Genomic DNA, 12,444 nt, shown 5'->3' on the forward strand with positions numbered 1-12,444 from the left:
AATAATATTTTTGGAATGACATTATTAAAATTTATGGTCAAAAATCCGTATTAGACTTTGTAACCCTAGTCATATTATCATTGGAGTGCAGACCCTTCCCGGGTGAAAATTAGCAGGAAGTCTTGCAATTACATTCATTTAAAACAGAGTGAGTAATGACAGGTCAGCTGGGGAAGTATTACAAGCAGAGTAATCAAAGCGATTCTTGAGCAGCCAGCAAAGAACTTTTCTGTACAGAGCCTCAAACTATTGCAAATGTCTAGTACTGTTTTCATACTTGGATAAGAATAGTTATGCTATACCCTATGAAAAAAAAACCCAACACATTACTTGTGAAAATAACATTTATTTACTTACATGATCTTATTTCTGTTTGATACCCATTCACTGTGTACTTTCTTTTCATGTTTCTTTTCCTCTCTGGACATGATTAAGAAAGAAAAGGAAAACTACCAAGGATATTGAGAGTGCCGAAACAACTAACGGTGAAAGAATGGATAGATAAGAAGACAATAAATGTTTCTTGGACTGTAAAGGACACAGCATTGGAATCAGGTCCAGACAGTAGAATTTCCATGGCGCTTTTGAAGACTGCGTCAATCACCACCTCCTATTGTAAACACTCTTGCTTCAATCTACAAAGAAGGAAAAAATATTTATTGGCAGGCCACAGTATTTCAAACTCCATGAGAATATTTTCAGCTTTTAGCAGGGTTCATAACTTCACTTCTCAGTCTTAATAAATGCAACATGAGAAATGTTTACAGTGTAGACAGAAGGGGACTAGTTAGAATCATAGAATGGTTTGGGTTGGAAGGGGCATCTAAGATCATCTAGTTCCAGTCCCCCTGCTATAGGCAGGGACACTTCCCATTAGACCAGGTTGATCAAAGCCCCATTCAGTCTGGCCTCCAGGGAGAGGGCACCCACAACCCCACTGGGCAACCTGTTCCAGTGTCTCACCGCCCGCACAGTAAAGAATTTCTTCTTAATATCTAGTCTAAATTCTACTGCCTTCCAGTGTAAAGCCATTTCCTCTTATCCTGTCGTTACCTGCCCTTGTAAAAGGTAGAGGAAGACAACTACAAGGTCTCCCCAGAGCCTTCTCCTCTCAAAGCTGAAGAACCCCAGCTCTCTCAGCTTGTCCTCATAGAATAGGTGCTCCAGCTTTGTGGTCATCTTTGTGGCCCTCCTCTGGACTTGTTCCGAGATATTAATGTCATTCTTCTGTTGGGGGCTCCAGAACTGGGTGCAGTACTCCAGTTGGGATGTCACAAGAACAGAATAGAGGGGCAGAATCACCTCCCTTGACCTGCTTTCTGGTCTCTCTTCTCTTGATTCACCCCAGGATACAGTTGGCCTTCTGGGCTGCAGGCACACATTGCCAGCTCATTTTGAGTTGTTCATCAATCAACACCTCCAAAACCTTCTCCTCAGGGTTGCTCACAGACCATTCTCTATTCAGCCTGTATTTGTGCTTGGGATTGTCCTGACCCAGATGCAGTACCTTGCACTCGGCCTTGTTGAACTTCATGAGGTTTGCATGAGCCCACCCCTCAAGCCTGTCCAGATCCCTCTGGATGGCATCCCTTCCTTTTAATGAGTCAACTGCACCACTCAGTTTGGTGTCATCTGCAAACTTGTTGAGGGTGCACTCGATCCCACTGTCCATATTGCCTACAAAGATGTTAAATATCACCTGTCCCAGCACCAAACTCTGAAGAACGCCACTCATCACCGGTCTCAATTTGGACATTGAGCCATTGACTGCAAAACTCTGAGTGTGAAAATGAAGCCAATTCCTTATCCAGCAAGTGGTCCATCCATCAAATCCATTTTTCTCCAGCTTGGCCACCACGATGTCTTGTGAGACAGTCTCAAACGCTTTGCACAAGTCCAGGTAGGTGACGTCAGTTGCTCTTCCTTTGGCATTTACAGAGGTGAAACTGACTGGCCTGTAGTTCCCTAGGTGTTCTTGTTTTAAATGCATAGTGAATACTAACTCAAAATGTTTCTCAGCTCTTTTATATTGCAGCTATATTCGTGGATAAATGAGTGATTTCACATCATTCTGCAATTTAAAGTATAGATAAAATAGATTTATATTTTCTAGAAAATGAATGCTGTCCATAATACTCAGTTTAGTTTCCTGCAACTGACCATAACACATTATAGCAAATGGACTGAGACAGTTGTACACAAGCAGCATTCCCAGTGTTCTTCCTTTTACAGGAAGAAACCCCATATTCAGAGTTCTGTTCTTTATAGACAAAGTAGAACCTACTTCATAGTTATATATGATCTCAGCCAACTGCCAAATCTGACTCTGTGGTGGTTATAAAAGGAGCATATTATAAACAGGTCACAGTGATATGCTGACCAACTGAAATGTACTGTGTGCATGGGAGTTTCCATTTCTTCTCAAATATTTGAGTTGACAGCGCATTGTACTGTTCCATTTGTACCAGTTAAATCCTGCTCAGTGCTTCTTCAGGTACAGCCAGTTACATGAAGTCACTCAGAGAAAATGCTTTTTTTTTAGAATGACTTATAAAAGAACTTCAGTTTTAGTCATGATCTTTTTTTTCATAGTCTTCATATTTTTCAATCCTTTAAAAAATAATCCAATAGGTGAAAAAGACAGCATTGAAGTACTTCAAGCTGTGAATTGTTCCATTTTCCACTAGCTTCTTCCCTGTTACCCTAGAATATTCAGGCATTTTCTTCTTGTCATTTTAACATCCTATAACATCCTATAACAAAATTTAAGTCTTCACAATCTGTCCTCCTGTGGGAATGGTTTAACTCAATCATACTGAAGGTCCACCTAGGCCATTATGATTTTTTTTTATATGCACACAAAGATGCAAGAAGAGTGGTGTAGTAGATCAGCAAAGACCATGTCATATGTTTATTATATAATGATATATATGAGATATTATATGTTACTTTATGTCTGATATATCACAGAATCACAGAACAGTTGAGGCTGAAAGAACCCTTTGGAAGTCATCTGATCCAACTCCCATGCTCAAGCAGGGCCACCCAGAGCAGGTTTCTCAGAGCAGTGTTCAGACAGTTTCTTAATTAGCTAGTGAAATGCAGACACCTCAACTGATGGTTGTATTAGTAGACTGTTTTGGAGACCTGTCTTCTAAATAAGATTGATGTACTGACGATAGGCAAGTGGCTGCAGTTCTCTTTTCTTCCATCCATCCATGAAATTCAAACTTTATTTGCTTTTCTAGAAATCTGGTCATGTTCATGATGAGACATACACGGGTTGTTCTCTTCTGCATTAAGAAAACAAAATTAAATAAAAATATAATCATTTGGAATGTTCCTCTGTAAAGAAGAATCAATATTCTTTTTTCATATGGTCTCTGCTGATACTTTGTTGAACTGGCTCACCTAAGCATTTGTCACAAAGTACTGATGTAACATTTCAAATACTTTGCAGGAGAGATCTGGTTTTGGTTTTCTGCTGTTCTGAACGGTAGCTGAAGAATTATATTTTGTCAGTTTTCCTTGCACGGTTATGTCATTTCAAAAAATGAGTGCCTGGCCATGCAGTGCATGTAGTGCAACCAGCCCTTTTGTTGATATACCAAAAGTAATTGCTTTGTTTTTTTTTTCCATTTAATATGAAAATAAATGTTATCATATGAAGAATATTAAGAAAATTTATATGAAGACTATTGTTTGCCAGATTGTGGAGAAGCATATCTTCTTTCTGTGAACATTTGAAGCAGAACAGATACAAAACTAGTAGCATATGGGCAGACTGAATGAAATTTTCAGTAGTGGTTCCAGAAAAATAATAAAGGGCCCTAATCCTCCAGCAGCAACAACAAAGCAACAAAAACAACAGTTGAAGAAATATATATTTGATTTGCATGATCGTTAATGTTCTGATTCGATGGTTGAAGAAAGAGATGGGTACTGGAATTTATTTCCACAGGAAATATGAAAAAAAAATGAGAAAAATTGAAAAAAAAGTTGAGAAAAACTACGTACAGCCTTTTTTATCAGTTTCCTTGCATTTTTTGCGTCTGACAACCACAAATGGGAATTTCAATTAAACTCCATTCAGCTTTACAAGTTGTTCCTAAGGTCAGGCTGAGAAAAAAATATGAAGATGAGTATCTCAGGAAATGAGTTTTTAAAAAGATGTTTGTTAAATGTTTGTTAAGAAGTTGTTAATATTCCCAGATTCTAGTGAAATCCCTTTCAAGGACATTTCATTAAACGGATTACTTTGGGAAAGAGACTGCTATTCACTTAATGAAGGAAATACAAATAGTACCAAATACACCAAATAAACAATGATGCTTAAGAAGTTTCCAATTTTTGAATGTTAATATAAATATTTGAAAAAACTCCTTGCAATGAAAATGAAGGATTACTACTGCCAATAGCAGTATCTTCTGGAATGAAACAAATATTGTTTACATAAAATGTATAATTTTGAACTATTCCCAGATAATCTGTTAGTCTACTTAAATTACCCCTTACTGAGATGTTGCTTCAATGGCTACAGCCAAACAGTAAATTACATAGAAACACAAAAAGATAATGGTAAAATAACATTTCAGACAAACTGCAGAAAATCAGTCTTTTTATCCTAAATATGTTAATTAAGTGTGTTAATTAATGTAATCGTCAATGAAGCCATAAAATAATCAACATTTTACAAGTGGAAGTCTCACTAAGAACGAAGTGTTTAAAATCTGTCTCTCCTTCATTTACAAAACCATCAACTTTGCATTACATTTAAAATGTCTGCTGGTGGTAATTTGCAAAAAGAAAGGTACTTTTAAAATAAGAAGCACTATTAAAAAGCATAAAACAATGCTTTGCAGTGCACTCCAAAAGGACACTAATTTCACTGTCCTTCCCCAAAGCAAGATTAACTCTTCTTTTTTCAGTCTTGACAAATATTTATCTACCTGTGGCTAAAGAGACACAATGATGATTGTTAGCTAACTTCCCTTAGATTCTGACAATTTTGTATTATGAATAACTGCATTTATCTAACATGCATGCTGTGACAATCAGAAGCAGAGTAATATTTTCCTTGTGGAAAAATATGCAAGTGATTTATTGCATGAGTGAATTTTTGCATCTAATATTTTCATGTTTCTGATCAATACACTGTCCTTTCTTGCCATCTTTATCCGTGTTCTTAAGTTCATGTCTGGTAAGCCTTCAGTCTGTTTGTTCCCATCACAATAGATGGGGTTTTAGGATTTAGTACATGGCTACAACTCTTGGATTTGTAGAAATCAGCACTAACGTGAACTAAATAATTTCACTGATTCAGTTTAAAATTAATGTTATTTTAAGTTCATTTGTGTATTCATTTTTAAATCCCCTTATCTATACTGTCTTTACGTATGACTACTTTCCCAAAACCAGAAAAAAAAAAAAAAAAAAAAAAAAAAAGAGTAGACCTACATTTTCAATAGAGAAAAAAAAGTAGACCTACCTCTCTACATTTGAGAGATCAGAACAGATACTGGTAAACTAAGGTTCTGCATAAACATCTGCCTTGTTCTTTCTGTTTCCGTTAATATCTGAAATTTGCTAATTATTGAGTTTCCATTAAGCATATGATTGTAAGGAATACCAGTGAAGACTAAAAATTCTTTCCTTAGATTTAACTGTCATTATAGTTTTACCTCTTCAGTAGAACAGTCTTGAACTTTGCTTATGATAAATGGAATTATTATCATTTTTTAAGTGTTATTTTCACATACATGTTTTCTATTTTGTGTTTTCTGGAGGAAAAAATATCTAGTCAGGTAGAAGATAAGAATATGTTACTGCACAAATGATTAGGGATACTATTTTCATTCTAAAACAGGAAGCTCCTACTGCAGAGAGAGAAAACCTCTAGATACATTTCTGATATTTCAATCCCATTTTTACATTTTCTGATTTCATATGAAAAATAGAAATACTTAAATGTTCTATGTTCTTTTTCATCTAGCAGAAATATTTCTAAACAAATTTTTTTTCTCTATTTATTTATTTTTTTTATTTGGAATTCACAAAGGCCGTCAACACATATACAAACCTTGAGGGCTGTTTTACTACAGCTTCCTCTAAGACAGAAGTGCAGTATGTACTTGATGTGTTAATTCCATCTCTGTCAGGAATAAGAGTGCAAGCTTCCCATTGAGCTAATGGGAATATCACAAACACTTGATATGTGCCGTTTCAGGACAATTTGCTGAGAGGTTTGTCAAACAAACAGATGAATTTCCTCAAAACATATTTTTGTGGTTAATCAGTGCTTGAAAACCTGTCATCAACAACTGAAATTGACATTGACCAAATGAAAATATATTTTACAGACAATTAATTTACTTCCTACTTTGTCTTATGCCTTTTCTGCATTTTTGGATTTCTGTTTTTTTGTTTGTTTGTTTGTTTTTGTTTTGTTTTGTTTTTGTTTTACCTTTCTTTGTGTCTTCCTTCCCTCTCTCCTTTGCTTGATTGAGCCCAAATCTCTCAAAACAATGTAAATGATGCTTTAATTATGCACACTAAAGATTTTTGTAATATTTTGGTGGCAATACTGGAATGTCACAGCAGAAATTAAGAATAAATTAAATGAATGTGAATTAGACACCACCACTGCAGGTTATAAGTAAGACTTTCCTCTTACTGATGTCTGATTAGTACTTAAATTTTTTCACACCATTAGTTGCGTGGGATTTAGTGTTCCTTAGTGGGTCTGGAAATGAACAAGATGAAAAGAAGTTTTGTTTTCAGTTCAGGAGAAGGTTTACTTTTTCTGTGCAGGGACATTTACCACTAAAGAGGTGTGTGGTGTTGATTAAGTTTATTTTTATGCATTGTTATATGCTGTTATGAATATTTATGGAAGTTTCAAATTAGGTAGGATATTCTTTACTTTATTCTCTGAATGTTATCCATTTAGTATTGCTGTGCATATACATAAATTGGACGTAACTTATAGCAATACTGTCCATGTTCGTGACCACTGGCAGCTACATTTCAGAATGCTGTTAAGGATATATATTCATGCAGAACATGTATCAATATGAAACTGGACAAAATGGATGATATATGTTCACATTGGCATGAATAACTGGCACTATTGCCTCTCAGTTAAGGTGTGATATGCCCCATGTGTGTCTGGATCATTGTAAAAGAACTGAAAGAAAGAATTGATGATTTTTGTCACAGGAGTATGGAAGACAGTGACTGGGAAAAAAAAAGCCCCTTAAATCTTGTTCTAAGTAACAGTTCTTTTGAGTTAATTTTTTTTTATATATATATATACATATATACACTTAAGAATTAATTGTTCAGTAGTTGGAAGGGATTAAAGAACTTTCTGACAAGTTCTGACTACTGCAGAGTGATTACCTCGTGACATTTTAGTTCACTGCTTCTAGTACACCATGGAGTTTATGTTGTTGCTGGGCACTGTGAGAGGCAAACAGTAGCACACAGGAACAGTTCACATACAGTAAGACAGTTGTAACTTCACTGATCAAAAAAAGTTCTTCACTATCATTATAAATTTTTTTTTTTTTTTAATTCAAAAATTAAAAAAGGCACACTTCAGCTGAGATAAGATATTTGGTAGTCATTAGTGAATGAACCTTGCAAGACACAGGAATCTTCTTTTATTTTTTCAGAGTACAAAAGGAAGTAAAGAATAATTCAGACATTGTTAAAATATCCCACTGATAAGAGATTTTCTAAGAGTCTTTATAAGATCTGAAGATTGTACTGTAGCCAAAAAGTAAAGCTGAGTGACTACACTAAAGAACCCTGGATATTTTTAAAGAAAAGAAATGAAACAAGAGTGTTAGTGTAAATTCTATATGTGATTATACAGATACAGGTAGATGATACTTGAATTGTACTAAGTATTTGAACTCTGTCAGAGTTCAGTATGTGAGAAAAAAGTACGAGACATTCATTTTAAACTCAAGGCCACATGTACTACTTATATTTAAAAATAAATAAATAAATTGGACCTCTGTTCTACTACTACATAAAATTTACTAACAACAAGGTAAAACATTGGAATGTCTGAAATATTCTAATGTAATCAAATACATTTTTTGGAAAATGATTTTTAATTTCTGAATGGGAAAAAAATTTTGGGCTAGGAAGCAGGACTGAGTGCTGATCCATTAGAACAAGATGAACAAAATTACTGCAGAAAAAAAGAAGTTGAAGATTTATGATTTGCTTTTGTTAGGTTGAAAATGTTAGATCTCAATTTCTTCCTGTTTCCTCAAAAGTAAGTTTACAAGAGCACATGAGAACAAGACCTGGGGTAGATGCAGATCAGAGATCACAGCAATGACTATCAACTTCAGAACACCTCACACAAGACCTGAAAGAGATAAAATGCAAAAAGTATTACTCCTAATATAAATCCTATCAGGCAGAGTTTCTTTTCACCTACAACAATAAGTGATTTCTGTATATTCTGAAGTAGCAACTTCTAGACATTTTCCCAAGACTTCCATTTTGCTTAGGTTTTACTTTAATAAATTCTGTTCTTTTTCAAGCCTTTCTGAATCCACAATGCTATATTTTCACAATGCTATGTATTATATATGAGTTTTATCAAGTTAAACATGTGTGATATAGGAGCTTGGAAGTGAATCAGTCCTCTTACTAGTTCTGAGTGATTTAATGTACCGTAACATCTGTGATATGTAGAGAAGTATAGTAAGGAGTTTTCTTGATCTGCTCTGACCTTCATTGGAATGCTGTTTGTTACTATGATTTATATTGTTTTCATATTTGTTAGTTTTATTTCTAGTCTCAAAATATTTATCTCCAAGCTTCAGATTTCAAGGTCATTGCCTGTCTATTTTCTGAATAGTTCTAGGATAAGTTATAGTGGTTCTTATTGGAAGAGTGATGATATTAGAATAACATTCTCAAATTGAGACGGAGAGAAGACATTAATACCATAGTGGCGATTAAATAAAACAGCTCTCTTCTTGAAACAGGGTTTAGGAGAATTGTCTTCCTACAAATAAATGTAGGGTGCATATATAAAAATTTCTTTCCAACAATGAGAGGATGTGTAAATTTGCCATTACGTATTTCCTTTTGCTGTCTAGGCTGATCATGAAATTATTCCAGAGCCAATAAATCTCTTGGTTGGTGGCTCAAATTTCAAAATGTTTAGAGCAGTATATGGTTACCAACAGTCTGATTGTTACAAGCATAAAATATCTGTTATTGAAAAGATTCCCATGTGTATGTTAGAATCTTAAGATTGTGTTATTATGCACCACAGTACCACTGCTAGGTTTCATATCCAAAAAAAAAAAAAAAAAAAACATTGTGCCCTAATTAATTTTCTAGTTGCACAAAGATTTGATTTACTTAAGAAGTTGCAAGTTGTCTCTGCTAAATGTTAGGCACATCTATTCAAAGATAATTTTCACTTCCTACTATTGCTTTGATCAGCATCATTATAAGAAGGAATTAGGAGCAAAGATTGTAAAGTACATGTTTAATTGTTACACATGCCACAGAATCTATTTTGCAATTCCTTTTTAATTGCTGAACAAGGTGAAATAATTAAGACTTGAACTTAAAGCCCTTCATTTGGACTGTACTCTTTGTTAAAAAGGGAAGAAGTTATAACATTATAGTGAGTGTAAGATTTTATTTAGTCATGATCGTTGTTTTGACTTCAATGACAATTTTGTAGAAGCACTAAATTTTTTGTTTCTCTTTCTCAATACATGAAGAATTTCTTTTACTATAGCCTTCTCAGAGTAACCTTAATTTATGTGAGCTAAACAAATACCATAAGAAAAAGAAAATGCACATAGCACAATATTCTGAATGTCACACAGCTGAGCAGGTCACAGTTTCTTCCCCCCAACTATAGTCAACAAATTTAACAGCTACACAGAGTAGTCTTGTTATGTAAGGAAAGAGACAGGTATATTCTGAGGTGTTTGAGACCTGACAACTGAATTATATTCTGTAGAAGCCTTTTTCTCTTTAATTCACACTGGAGGGGTAACAATTCTCCAGCTAGGTCATTTCAACATATTGCCTTTACAACAGAGCTATGCCAATCTATCAACAAGTAATTACCAAGTGAGATATCTGCTTCTCTGCAATCCTGGACATTCTTTCTTAGCACTTTTCATGCACTTGCACTGCCAGTTATCTGATTCTGAAGAGGCACTAAACATTCAAGAAACTGAATGATTATTGATTTGATTATAATGTTAGCAGTTAGTTTCTTTTGTCTTTGAACTGTTTTGGGGGCAGGTGAGCATCAGTGGTACTATCCATCCGGTCAAGACGCACAGTTCTCATAAGATTTGATAAAATCTTACACTTAGCTAAAAGGTAAAGAGAATGGAGCAGGAACAAAATGTTAATTTACAGAAGGAGAGTTTGAGGTTTAAAACATTTACATTTGAATGTGCAGAAACTAAGAATATTTAATATTATATATGAAAGAATTACTGAGATATGAGAAAAGATAACACTTTAATAACTGGGATTTAGTGTCTCAAGTAAAAATTGTCACATATCATTCTCTGGTTATTCACAGAATCATAGATTTGCAGAGGCTGGAAGGAACCTCAAGAGATCATTGAGTCCAACCCTTCTGCAATAAAAGGTTCCCTACAATAATAGGTCTCACAGGTAGGTTCAGATGGGTCTTGAATATCACCATAGAAGAATCCACAGCCTTTCTGGGCAACCTGTTCCAGTGCTCCATCACCCTTACTGTAAAGAAGTTCTTTCACATATTTGTATGGAATTTCTATGTCCAAGTTTTAGGTCATTACTTCTTGTTCTATCACTATGCATCGCCAAGAAGAGCATGGCCTCATCTTTTTGCCTCCCTCCTCCCTTTAAATATTTATAAACCTTAACCAAATCCCCTCTTAATCTACTTTTGCCCAGGCTGAACAGACCCAGGTTATTCAGCCTTTCCTCGTATTGGAGATATTCCAGGTCCTTTATCATCTTTATGGCCCTCTGCTGGACTCCTTCTAGGAGACTCCTGTCTTTTTTGAACTGGGGAGCCCAGAATTGCACACAGTATTCTAAATGTGACCCCACTGTGGTAGAGTAGACGGGGATCATCTCCCTTGACCTCCTGGCCATGATCTTCTTAATACACTACAGGATACCATTGGCCTTCTTGGCCACAAGGGCACACTCCTGGCTCATGGTCAACATGTTGTCCACCAGGACCCTCAGGTTGTTCTCCATAGAGCTCCTCTCCAGCAGGTCATCCTCTAACTTGTCCTGATGCATGCTGTTATTCTTGATTACTACTTTTTCAAAATGTCATTTCTGACTATAAAGACCAGAGAATGGCTTTATAGTTATAAATGACGGTAGAACTGTGAACTACAACCTGTCATTTTCAAAAAAATGTTTTGTTCACTGAAAAAAACAAAGTATTCTGGCACACAATAAATACAACATTTTCATGTAGGTCATGCAATTTGCAACATATTCTGTCATTTTACTAAGAGAATTAGTAATATATATTTGTGAATTTGCTTTTGCCTACCATAGCCTTAAGTTAAGACCTATGTATTTCACAAAAAAATGTACCTAAAATGGCTAGTTCTTGCAGATGATCATTAACTGCAGGAATGAGGTACATATAGAAAACTATTAGTTTGATATACCACAGTAACGTTTCTATCACCTGTTTTCACTGTGATTCCACTTTCAAGAAAAGCTCAAAAATGATTTGAATTAGAATGAATATTTTTGTTTGTTTGTTTGTTTTAAATTCAAAATTAAATTTAAAATGAAAGGAACCATCTCTAATATTCAGGCAGGTTAGTAAAGTGTTGACATGTTTGATAGAACATACCACAGAACAACCAGAGATGTTTCTTTGAGTTTATGAAAAGGTTGAAAATACTACCTTTATCACTAAGAACTGTTTTGCTTACAATATCTTCAGGCAAGATTTATAAACTCATCAGATTTGGAGTGCTTGTACTGTGAAACTGAATCATAAAATCATAGAATATCCCAAGCTGATAGGGACCCATAAGGATCATCATATCCAACTACCGTCTCCACACAGGACCACCCAAAAATCAGACCATATGTCTGAGCATTTTGTAGATATTTATTGAACTCTGGCAAGTTCAGTGCCACGACCACTTCCCTGGGGAACCTGTTCCAGTGTGTGAGCTACCGCTCAGTGAAGAAGCTTCTCCTGATATTCAATATGAACCTTCCCTCCCTAGAGAGAATACTATAAAATGGCTTAAAAGAGAAGGAATTTTGGAGGCAGAAGGATAACACTGCAGACAAGTGGGGAACATACCACTGAAGATGAGCTGAGACCATTTGATGAGTTGGGCTATTCTTTCCCCACATAGGAACATCAATTGAGTAAGATTTGCACATTCAGTTCTACTGAGT

At 35.2% G+C, this 12,444-nt stretch overlaps 1 long non-coding RNA gene across 1 annotated transcript in view; it reads right to left on the reverse strand.

The window, feature by feature from the left end:
- Positions 1-330: 330 nt before the first annotated feature.
- The window catches only part of LOC112531504, a 65,256-nt gene continuing 53,142 nt past the window's right edge, over positions 331-12,444 (reverse strand). The window contains exons 3-5 of the long non-coding RNA XR_003073289.2: positions 8,322-8,386; positions 3,110-3,293; positions 331-635 (exon numbers count right to left, since the gene is read on the reverse strand). This is a non-coding gene — a long non-coding RNA (uncharacterized LOC112531504). The remainder of the gene's footprint in view (positions 636-3,109; positions 3,294-8,321; positions 8,387-12,444) is intronic.

Source organism: Gallus gallus, chromosome 1 (genome assembly GCF_016699485.2).
Source record: "Gallus gallus isolate bGalGal1 chromosome 1, bGalGal1.mat.broiler.GRCg7b, whole genome shotgun sequence".
NCBI lineage: Eukaryota > Metazoa > Chordata > Aves > Galliformes > Phasianidae > Gallus > Gallus gallus.